At 40.2% G+C, this 10090-nt stretch overlaps 2 protein-coding genes and 1 long non-coding RNA gene across 7 annotated transcripts in view; 1 reads left to right on the top strand and 2 right to left on the bottom strand.

Moving 5' to 3' along the window:
* The window catches only part of LOC104964709 (uncharacterized), a 10550-nt gene extending 1766 nt beyond the window's left edge, over positions 1-8784 (bottom strand). The window contains exons 1-2 of the long non-coding RNA XR_800454.1: positions 8237-8784; positions 2278-2283 (exon numbers count right to left, since the gene is read on the bottom strand). This is a non-coding gene — a long non-coding RNA (uncharacterized lncRNA). The remainder of the gene's footprint in view (positions 1-2277; positions 2284-8236) is intronic.
* Positions 1-10090, bottom strand: part of LOC104965314 (protein kinase C beta type-like) — a 469227-nt gene that overhangs the window by 267831 nt on the left and 191306 nt on the right. The window lies entirely within an intron of this gene.
* lmo3 (LIM domain only 3) overlaps positions 1-10090 on the top strand; it is a 224206-nt gene that overhangs the window by 144704 nt on the left and 69412 nt on the right. The gene's annotated exons all lie outside the window — the stretch shown is intronic.

The following is a 10090-nucleotide window of genomic DNA, read 5'->3' as shown; positions in this document are numbered from 1 at the left end:
GGAAGCCCAATCTCGGGGACCGGAGAAAGTGGAGCAATATTCTCGCCACGCCAAGCAACAGCCTAGAACAACCTCAACCTATACAAGTAACCACGTAAGCCATGCTACTGATGCTGGCAATTTTTCAGTGGCTGCACAATAAACAGCAACATACACATTAATGTAAATAAACAGCCAAATAATGGATCAACGCTCTCTGTCTAATATGTTCGCTTGCTGTTAGTGTTGTTGCATAGCAACCACCTCCCATGTTTCGTGCAGAAGGCAACGGAGGGACTATTTTATTTTGAACATCATTATTTACTAATAAAAACTATTTAAATTAGAGTGTGTGTTTTTCTTTCATATTGCCACACTTGGTAATCTCCGCTTCGCGTCGGGCCGAACCACACCCCTTAGCTGTGATATAATGAGCATATACCACGGCCTGTCGTGAGCTATTGCTTAAATATATGTAGGACCCTCACCTTGGTGCAGGTGCAGGTGCAGGTGCAGGTGCAGGTGCAGGTGCTCCAGAACTAGATATATACAGTATATAGTATATATATATATGTGTAGGACCCTCACCTTGGTGCAGGTGCATGTGCTCCTGAACTAGATATATACAGTATATAGTATATATATGTGTAGGACCCTCACCTTGGTGCAGGTGCAGGTGCATGTGCTCCTGCAGGGCGTGCTTGGTGCTCAGAGACTTGCTGCAGACGTTGCAGATGAAGGGTTTCTCTCCACTGTGACTGCGCTGGTGAACCAGCAGCGTGTGCTTCTGAGTGAACGCTTTCCCACAGACCAGGCAGGGGAAGGGCTTCTCTCCTGGGGACATCAGGAGCATAAAGCATTACGCACCACAAATAATAATAATAATAATAATAATAATAATAATAATAATAATAATAATAATAATAATAATACTTCATTCCATTTAGAGGCGTCTTCCAAAGCACCCAAGGACACCTACATATTATTGTTATTATTATTTGATTTTGTTTTTCTAAAAGGCTTTCATGAGTTATTTATTTATGCATACAGTAATATGTCATGTCTTTATATGTGTAACTTTCTCTGACGTGACTTTGTCTGGCACTTCCATCTGACGTCCCAGCATTGATCGTCTCACCTGTGTGCGTCCTCTGGTGGATTTTGAGGAACAGATGGTTTTTGAACACCTTCCCACAGTCCTCACATCGAGCCTCGGTGTCGGGATACTTCCTCTTCCTGCCTCTCTTCCCCGGCTCTCTCCTTCCTGGTTCCTCTCCGCTCACTCGGTAGCTTTTGTACTTCACCGGAGGACGGATCTTACGTTTGCTCTGCCTCGACACCGGGTTGAAATCTGCATCGTCTTTAGACTCTGATTCTGCGTCTCCATGGAGAACATCTGTAACTTCATCCTCATGGAGAACATCTGTAACTTCATCCTCATGGAGAACATCTGTAACTTCATCCTCATGGAGAACATCTGTAACTTCATCCTCATGGAGAACAGTTTCTGAGTCTTCTTTCTGCAGATCTGTCTTACTCGGTCTTCCTCTCTTTCGTTTGGACACTTCCTGCACTTTGGGAACGCCCACCTGCAATCAAATGACCAAAAACAAATATATACATTTTTTTTTAATGTTGAGAAAAAAGTAGGAATTCTGAAAGTTAAACATTCCAAGAAAAAAGGTTTCTGAGAAAAAAGTTTCAATCAACAATCCGACGTTTGAAAAAGGGAAAATAATGGAACAAATTAATTGCATTTTAAACGATATTTCAAGTATTTGAGCTTCAAATTCAACCATCCATGTGCTTGTATACAGTATACACTCTTCTTGCACTGTTTCTATTTTATTTGTATTTATTTGCACATCTCAAGAGAATGTTTTGAGATGTGCTAATAAATAGAAATAAAATATAAATAGTGCAAGAAGAGTGTATATACAAGTAAATGGAATCTGATATATAGAGAAATAATTAGCAGGAAGCAAACAGATGGATGTTCTGGATGTTCTTCAGAGTTCAGGTGTTCAGCAGTCTGATGTCCTGAGGGAGTGTCTCTGCGTCTGGGGGTTCAGTCCTGATGCTGACTCAGGGACATTCATGTAATAATATGTAATCCTTTTAAACGTAGAACCTTTTTCTTATGCAGGAATATGTATTTACAGTTTGATGTGAGGCCATCTTTACCTCCTGCAGCTCTGATTGGTCGTCCTTCTCCTCGTCTGCAGAGCGTTCAGAAAGCGCCGTGATGAGTTCACTGACCTGCAGGAGTTTAGCGGCGGCGAGAAGCTGCTGCGTGACGTCGTCCTCCACACACACCTTGTCCTCCTCCACACACACCTGAGCGCTGTAGATGAATTGGAGCACGTTGCTGAGCGTCTCTGCAGAAACGTCCTGCAGCCGGTAGACGCTCTGAGGCTTCGAGGTGAACAGGAACAGGAAGTGGTCGCTGCTCGCGGCTAACACAGCTTTGTGGGCCCTGAACGCCTCATCATGCACCTGCAGAGTGACGTCACACAAGAGGTCCTGCTGCCTCAAGGTGTTCAGTTTACCCAGAATGCTTTGCTGGTGCGAGTGGGATTGCAGGGACCTGATGGAGGACCGGTTCGATGCCGGAGACATCTTCAGGTCCTGCAGGGGATAAAAATAACTCTATTAAACAGGGGATTTTAGTTACAGCATAATGTGACTTAAATATAAATACATGTTATACTAGACTATAACTTAAAAACTAAAACTAAGACTTAAAAAAAACTCTTTTAATACTTTTTAAAACATACCATCACTTTTTTGTTACTATTTTAAGATGAGATGTATTTTATTGGGATTTTTTGTTGCATTGCAGCAGCATAAAAAACAAGGCATTGCACATAAGTAGAAATTAAAGAGTAGAAATAAACAATTCTGGTGTAATAATAATACATGTTATTTATATAGCGCTTTTTTCTGGTTTAAATATGCAACAGCTTTCCACCAATAATGCACATACTTTATTTTATTACTACGAGTATTTAGTCATTCTATACTGCATATATATTTCATGTAAATATATCTCTATATTTCTAGTGTTATAGCCGTTTTTTAACCAACAGTTTGGTCCTTTTTCTTACTTGTTCTCTCCTTTCTCTGTGTTTATGTTATGCACCATGCAAACTCCTCTAGTGTAAACCTACCTGGTAATAAACCTGATTCTGTCTCTCTTTCTGTTCTGGAAATCTGTCCCCATTAGCACACATACATTAAATAGTTCCCCATTCATCTTTAGTGTCTCCTCTTGAGTTTGCATCCATAAAAACTATGTATTCCCTGATATGTTACCTCAGAAAGCACACAGCATTAGTTAGCATCATGCTAACAAACAATATATTCCGCGCTAGCTTTCACACACCCCAAAGCTAGCAGAAGAAGCTACGTGTGCTGCTGTAATAACGCGTTAAATAAACTCTATTTAACTCATGATTCTACTTATGTCTGCTTCAAAGCGGTGTCATTCACAAATAGTGATCTTTAAGGACCTTACCTTCTACTACAGCTGTGGACGGAGGGAGGGAATGTGAAGGAACTATCGCGAGAGTTGTGATTCTGACCAGTTTAGCGCACAGCTGATCTACAAACTCTGTGGATGGACACAGCTGATTGTGTGCGGGATGACGCGTGGTTTATAGATCAGCTGTTCCGACAGGAAGTGCGCTTTATGTGTTTATGATGTAACGATTAAAAAGGTCAGCAGCTAGTTAGAGAGAGGGTCAAAGTGTTTCTCACATTGAGCTTTTCTACATGTTCCTGGTTATGTGAGGATTCTCTCCAGGACGTGCTCCCTCTTTTACAGTCCGAAGAGAAACACTACCAGTCTGCAGAGAGCAGGTTGATCTTATTATAACTATAGGTGAGTGAAGCAATGCACAATAAACTGCCTTCTATTCACTATAGGACACTTTGTGAGACGTTTAAAAAATCGTGTTTGATTACAATAACATTAAGCAAAAATCAGCTTCAGTTAAACTCACAGCTGTCTGCACTTTAAAGGCAAAATATGGAGTTACAAACTACCTGCTGCAGGTAAACAGGGTGCAGAATATCACCTGTACAGCTGTCTCCATGCAACATGCTTCTTCAGTTTTAAAAACTACTTCAGTTAGACTGTGCATACTATAGTTATAGCAATTGTGTAGTTTTATATCTGTATTTGTTTTACTCCTGTATAATGTCAATTAGTCAGTGTTTCTTTTAGTTAATGCACAACAAATCTGTAGCAGAGCCGTTTTGATCTGAAGTGTAACATCAGGGCTGTGCAGAGGAGGCTCACATTTCACAAGGAGCTTTCTGTATAATAATGGGATAATGCATGTTTTTAAAGCAAATTCATGACATATAAAGTGTTTTTTGCACCAATATGAAACCCTAAAACTCCAGGCTGCAGCTGCCAATACAACATATAATGAACAGTGACAAACTATACTAATATTTAACTTTTTATGACATCTTATACTTTGACCTTCTTAAATCTTTTTTTTTGCAAAGAGATAATAAACTATGACTTTCTTATTTTAATAATTAACTTTTTGACGGCATGTTATACTTCGATATTCTTTAATACTAAACTTGTTTATGACTTTATAGCATGATTTATTTAATGTCTAACTTGTATGGCATCATATGAACGCTTATTTTACTTTTCATATTTAAGTTTTAATTATATACTATACTTTAAAAACACTTTTTTTCTCACATGTTTCTTCTACTATATTTTAATTTGTAACTTTTCATGACATTATTTTTGGATTTAATGCAAATATATACTTATATTTCTTTATATTATTATGGGATATTAAACTGACTTTTTATAAATCTTTTTTTGTGACATACTGATCCATGACTCTTTACATGTTTTAATTACTTTTCTGTGCAGTAACTGGAGGTTATCACCACACACTAACAACATGTTACCTGCAGTAACTGGAGGTTATCACCACACACTAACAACATGTTACCTGCAGTAACTGGAGGTTATCACCACACACTAACAACATGTTACCTGCAGTAACTGGAGGTTATCACCACACACTAACAACATGTTACCTGCAGTAACTGGAGGTTATCACCACACACTAACAACATGTTACCTGCAGTAACTGGAGGTTATACACACTAACAACATGTTACCTGCAGTAACTGGAGGTTATCACCACACACTAACAACATGTTACCTGCAGTAACTGGAGGTTATCACCACACACTAACAACATGTTACCTGCAGTCACTGGAGGTTATACACACTAACAACATGTTACCTGCAGTAACTGGAGGTTATCACCACACACTAACAACATGTTACCTGCAGTAACTGGAGGTTATCACCACACACTAACAACATGTTACCTGCAGTAACTGGAGGTTATCACCACACACTAACAACATGTTACCTGCAGTAACTGGAGGTTATACAAACTAACAACATGTTACCTGCAGTAACTGGAGGTTATACACACACTAACAACATGTTACCTGCAGTAACTGGAGGTTATCACCACACACTAACAACATGTTACCTGCAGTAACTGGAGGTTATACACACTAACAACATGTTACCTGCAGTAACTGGAGGTTATCACCACACACTAACAACATGTTACCTGCAGTAACTGGAGGTTATCACCACACACNGCGCTCGGCTACATCATGCAATCGAAAGAGAAACTTAAGCTCGCTCCATTAATAAATAAATAAATTTAAGTTTTCCGCACTCTCACGGGAATATCTCCGCAATGGAGCGAGCTTAAGTTTCTCTTTCGATTGCATGATGTAGCCGAGCGCAACACCTTCGTCCCACATGTTTCCACCTGTTTGTACCATTTTCAGCCGATTTGTAATCTGTTCTAGAAAAACGATGTGTTTTTGGATATTTGTGGAGTTAGGTGGTCTGTGAGTGTTTTTGTATTGGTTAAGTCCTTGGTATGAAAACGTTTGAGAAACAGTGCCCTAGACTGTTGCTTGGCGTGGCCAGAATATTGCTCCACTTTCTCCGGTCCCCGAGATTGGGCTTCCAGTAGCTCTGGAGAGAGCTTTCGCACCTGTGGCCACTAACGGTCATAATTTCTCTGCTTTGTTTCAAGACCCGCATCAGAAAGCTTTTGAATGGTGCTACTTTCCCAGTTGGTCTACCTGCTCTTCACGTAGCTCTGCATGTTGTAGTTTAGGTGCTCTCTGGAGATAGGCACTGCTCAATCCACTCCTCCATAGTGAGACCCCCCCCGAGGTCCAAGTTAATCTCAAATGTTTCCATCTTTGTTTGTTAGTTAGCTAGCTAGTTAGCTAGTTAGTTAGCTAGTTAGTTAGTTAGTTAGCTAGCTAGTTAGCTAGTTAGTTAGTTAGCTAGTTAGCTAGCTAGTCAGTTAGTTAGTTAGCTAGTTAGTTAGTTAGTTAGCTAGTTAGTTAGCTAGTTAGCTAGCTAGTCAGTTAGTTTGTTAGCTAGTTAGTTAGTTAGCTAGTTAGTTAGCTATTCAGTTAGTTAGTTAGTTAGTTAGCTAGTTAGTTAGTTTCCCAACGGCTGTAGCTTTTCTCAGATGCGAGAGAGATACTGACTTGTTGTGANTGAGGAAGTGTGAGTGTGTTTTCAGTTTGATTCATCAGAGCTGCTCAGGTTACACTGCACATGAGATCCACAACACAACAACGTGAACACAGAACCAACAGAACCAACAGAACCAACAGATACACATTTCTTAACAGAAAGCTCACTTCTTCTTTTCACTGTTATAGGTATATTCTCATATATTTAGGGTTTCAAATGTATTCTTTTTTTAGTTTTGTATAATTAGATGTTTTTAACAGGATGAGTGAGGGTAGAATGAAATGACATTCAAGATTTCATGACACCAAGAAATTAATTTGCAACAACATTTGACTTAAAAAGAATAGTACCAATTAATAAATAGATACTGCATCCCCACTCATTTGTTCAAAACAAACAAACACTGACTAGTTTTGTAATATCAGTTTCTTATAGATTAATGATGCATACATTCTTTGCCATCCAGTTGGGTATTTTATTTTCTGGGTATTTTGGAAAAGGCAGACTATTGGTGGAAAATGGATTTTATATTTGCATGTTTTTGACAGCCAATTTCGGATATCATCCCAAGTTGTTTTTATTTTATAACATTTCCAAAAGGCATGTACGAAGGAGTCGCTCTCAGTACAAGATTTTAGACATTAATCGGAGGAACTGCTATCAAATGTATCTATTTTCTCCCTACTCTAATACATTCTTGTCATTAGTTTATATTGAGTTAATTGTAGATCTTAGTTTGCAGTCATTTAATATGTAAGTTGTAAGCATTCCTTCCATTTTAGTTTTTCGTCTTCTACGTCCAGGTCTTTATTCCACTCAGGGTAAATGTGTGAAGTAATCCCCATTGTCTTCAGCACTGATACAGATATGATATACCGCTCAGATTAATGTTTGCTTTTAGAGTTCCCCTTCAGTTGAAACTCTGTTTTTAACGTCCACATTTCCTGTGAACCAATTTTTAAACTTCAAATATTTAAAAGTTTCTGTGTCTCTTAGTCCATATTAACTCTTTCATTTCTGAAATGAAAGTATTGAGCTTTCCAATATCTGATCATTGAACATTCCTCAACGTGTCCTCCTCAGCCAGTGTGACTGGGACTTCTGAAGAGTTATTGATGGGCTATTCCAAAGTTCTTTATGTTTAGGGAATTCTATTTCCTGACCTTCTATCTGTTTTATTTACTTTCCACGCAGAAGATGAACTATTAATTACAAAAAGTTTTATTTTGATCTCAGAAAAAAGAGTAACTGTAACTGATGGCTTTCAATCTCTATCCAAGGTTCTTCATTTGTGTTGTTTACTATTTAGTCAATATAAAACATACTCTCAAATGTATTCAGCTCCAGTTCCTAAAGACCAGTTTAGAAATGTTCTCAGTACGCTCCCCCCACAGGCTCTGGTTACTGCAGAGTGTGTAGCATGTCTAATGGCAGTCTTATGAAAATGGCAAACTAGTGAATATGTCAGATTTCTGTGTCTTACTTAGAGAACCGTGTGTCAGTAAAGTAGGTAAGAAATGAACAGATGATAACCTGCAGCTGTTCTCTCCATCAGACGCCTGTGAACTGGAGCTGGACATAAACACAGCTCACAGGAACCTCAAACTGTCTGAAGGCAACAGGACGGTGACACGTGTGGAGGAGGAGCAGCCATATCCTGATCATCCAGAGAGGTTTGACTATGGAGACAGCTGATGTGCAGAGAAGCTCTGACTGGTCGCTGTTACTGGGAGGTCGAGAGGAGAGGAAGGGTTCGTATATCAGTGACTTACAGAGGAATCATCAGGAGAGGAGACAGACAGGACAGTGTGTTTGGAAGGAATGATCAGTCCTGGAGTCTGGAGTGCTCTGATGATAGTCGTTACTATGTCTGGCACAATAACAGCGCAACAAGCATCACCTCCTCCCCCTCCCCCTCCTCCTCCTACTCCCCCTCCTCCTCCTCCTCTGGTAGAGTAGCAGTGTATCTGGATCATCCTGCTGGCTCTCTCTCCTTCTACAGAGTCTCCTCCTCTGACACACTGATCCACCTCCACACCTTCAGAACCACATTCACTGAACCTCTCTACGCTGGGTTTACAGTCTGGTCTGATTCCTCAGCATCTCTGCGTCCTCTGCCGGTCTGAGAGTCTCTCCTGTTCAGTTCAGTCATGGTTTAAATGTAGTTGAGTCGTTTCTATCAGGGTAACTGCTGCCATCAGGGCGTGCCTCAGCGCTGCCTGCCACAAGCTGCCATAAACACACCAACAGAAAGCCAAGATCCGTGTTGTGTCAAATGATCATATAATCATTTATATATAAATATATATTGTGTCTTGTTCTCTGATTGCCTTTTAGTCTGGGAAATTGTATTTGTATACTTATTCGTGTTTAACAGAGACATATGTTTAGGATTGAGGGTAAAGGGTAAAGGTGGATTTGTAAATGGATAAGGACTGGGGTTTATGGTTTATGGTGGGGATGTTTAGATGAGGTCTAAGAGGATTTCAGGGTAGGACCAGTAGTTCCCTTTCTTCCACATGGTGGGACGTTAGCTGTTCCTGGTCCTCCAAGCTATGATTTCTTTGGTATTATAAATGATATCTAATCAGAGTTATACTCTCCTATATTGTATATGTTTCTAAAAACTATAAAGAAAGAAATATTTTGTATCTTGAGGGGGATCTTTTGTTCATTTGGTCACAGTTTTTTCCTAAATGACGTACACCGGATTCAGGTGGTTTATTTGTGGACATGTGCACTCCGAGGCCACGCGGTCCGCGCTTTGATTTGACTTTTTTGCAATTACACTCGTATCCTGAAGGCTCAATGCGAACGTCTTGCCGGCGTACACTTTGACCTTTGTTGGGTGCCAACCAATTAAGGCCACTATATATTTTCCTCAAGAGATCGTTGTTCCAAAATGACAACACGTATCCTCTGAGACCTCGCAAACAGGTTGCAGTCGTTTCCGAGTTGCTACAATGCTGATGGAAGACGTTGGCTTCTGTATGTAATGTAGTTTTACATTGCATTTCACCATTTGTAATCATGGTGAGCTGGAGTTTGTGCAGGTTGCACAAACTCCAGTCAGGACATCGAGTCCACAGTTTCCCTCACGGGAAAAGGACCGGAGCTAGCGTTCGTTCCTGGGTGCGTTGTGCATCCACCTCTCTGCAGCACATACTCTCCACAGCTGAGGCCATGGGCTGGCATTTCCCACACAAGCACCTATCAAACAAAACGTTTATCAGGAAACCGTATTACATCTCTCTCCCCCCCTTCGCTCCTCTCTCTCTCCCCCTCCTCCTCTCTTCTGGTACACAGCACCGTAAGACGTAGTGTGGAGTTGCATTAGGTAACGCGAGATACGGCTGATACTTGCTCATTAGTTTCTATTATGGATCAGTATCAACAGTACTGCCAGTAACGTTACTATATTATCAATGCTACTTTAGTTATAGCCTGATATATGATAGCTAACTTTACAATGTTGTGATGTGACGTTAGCTAACATCCTGTAGCTAACGCCGGTCACTCACCAATATAGCTGCCCAGTTCTCC

Source organism: Notothenia coriiceps, unplaced genomic scaffold (genome assembly GCF_000735185.1).
Source record: "Notothenia coriiceps isolate Sejong01 unplaced genomic scaffold, NC01 NC01_scaffold00037244, whole genome shotgun sequence".
NCBI lineage: Eukaryota > Metazoa > Chordata > Actinopteri > Perciformes > Nototheniidae > Notothenia > Notothenia coriiceps.
Note: the sequence above shows the minus strand (reverse complement) of the source record. Positions and strands in the feature narration are given on the sequence as shown.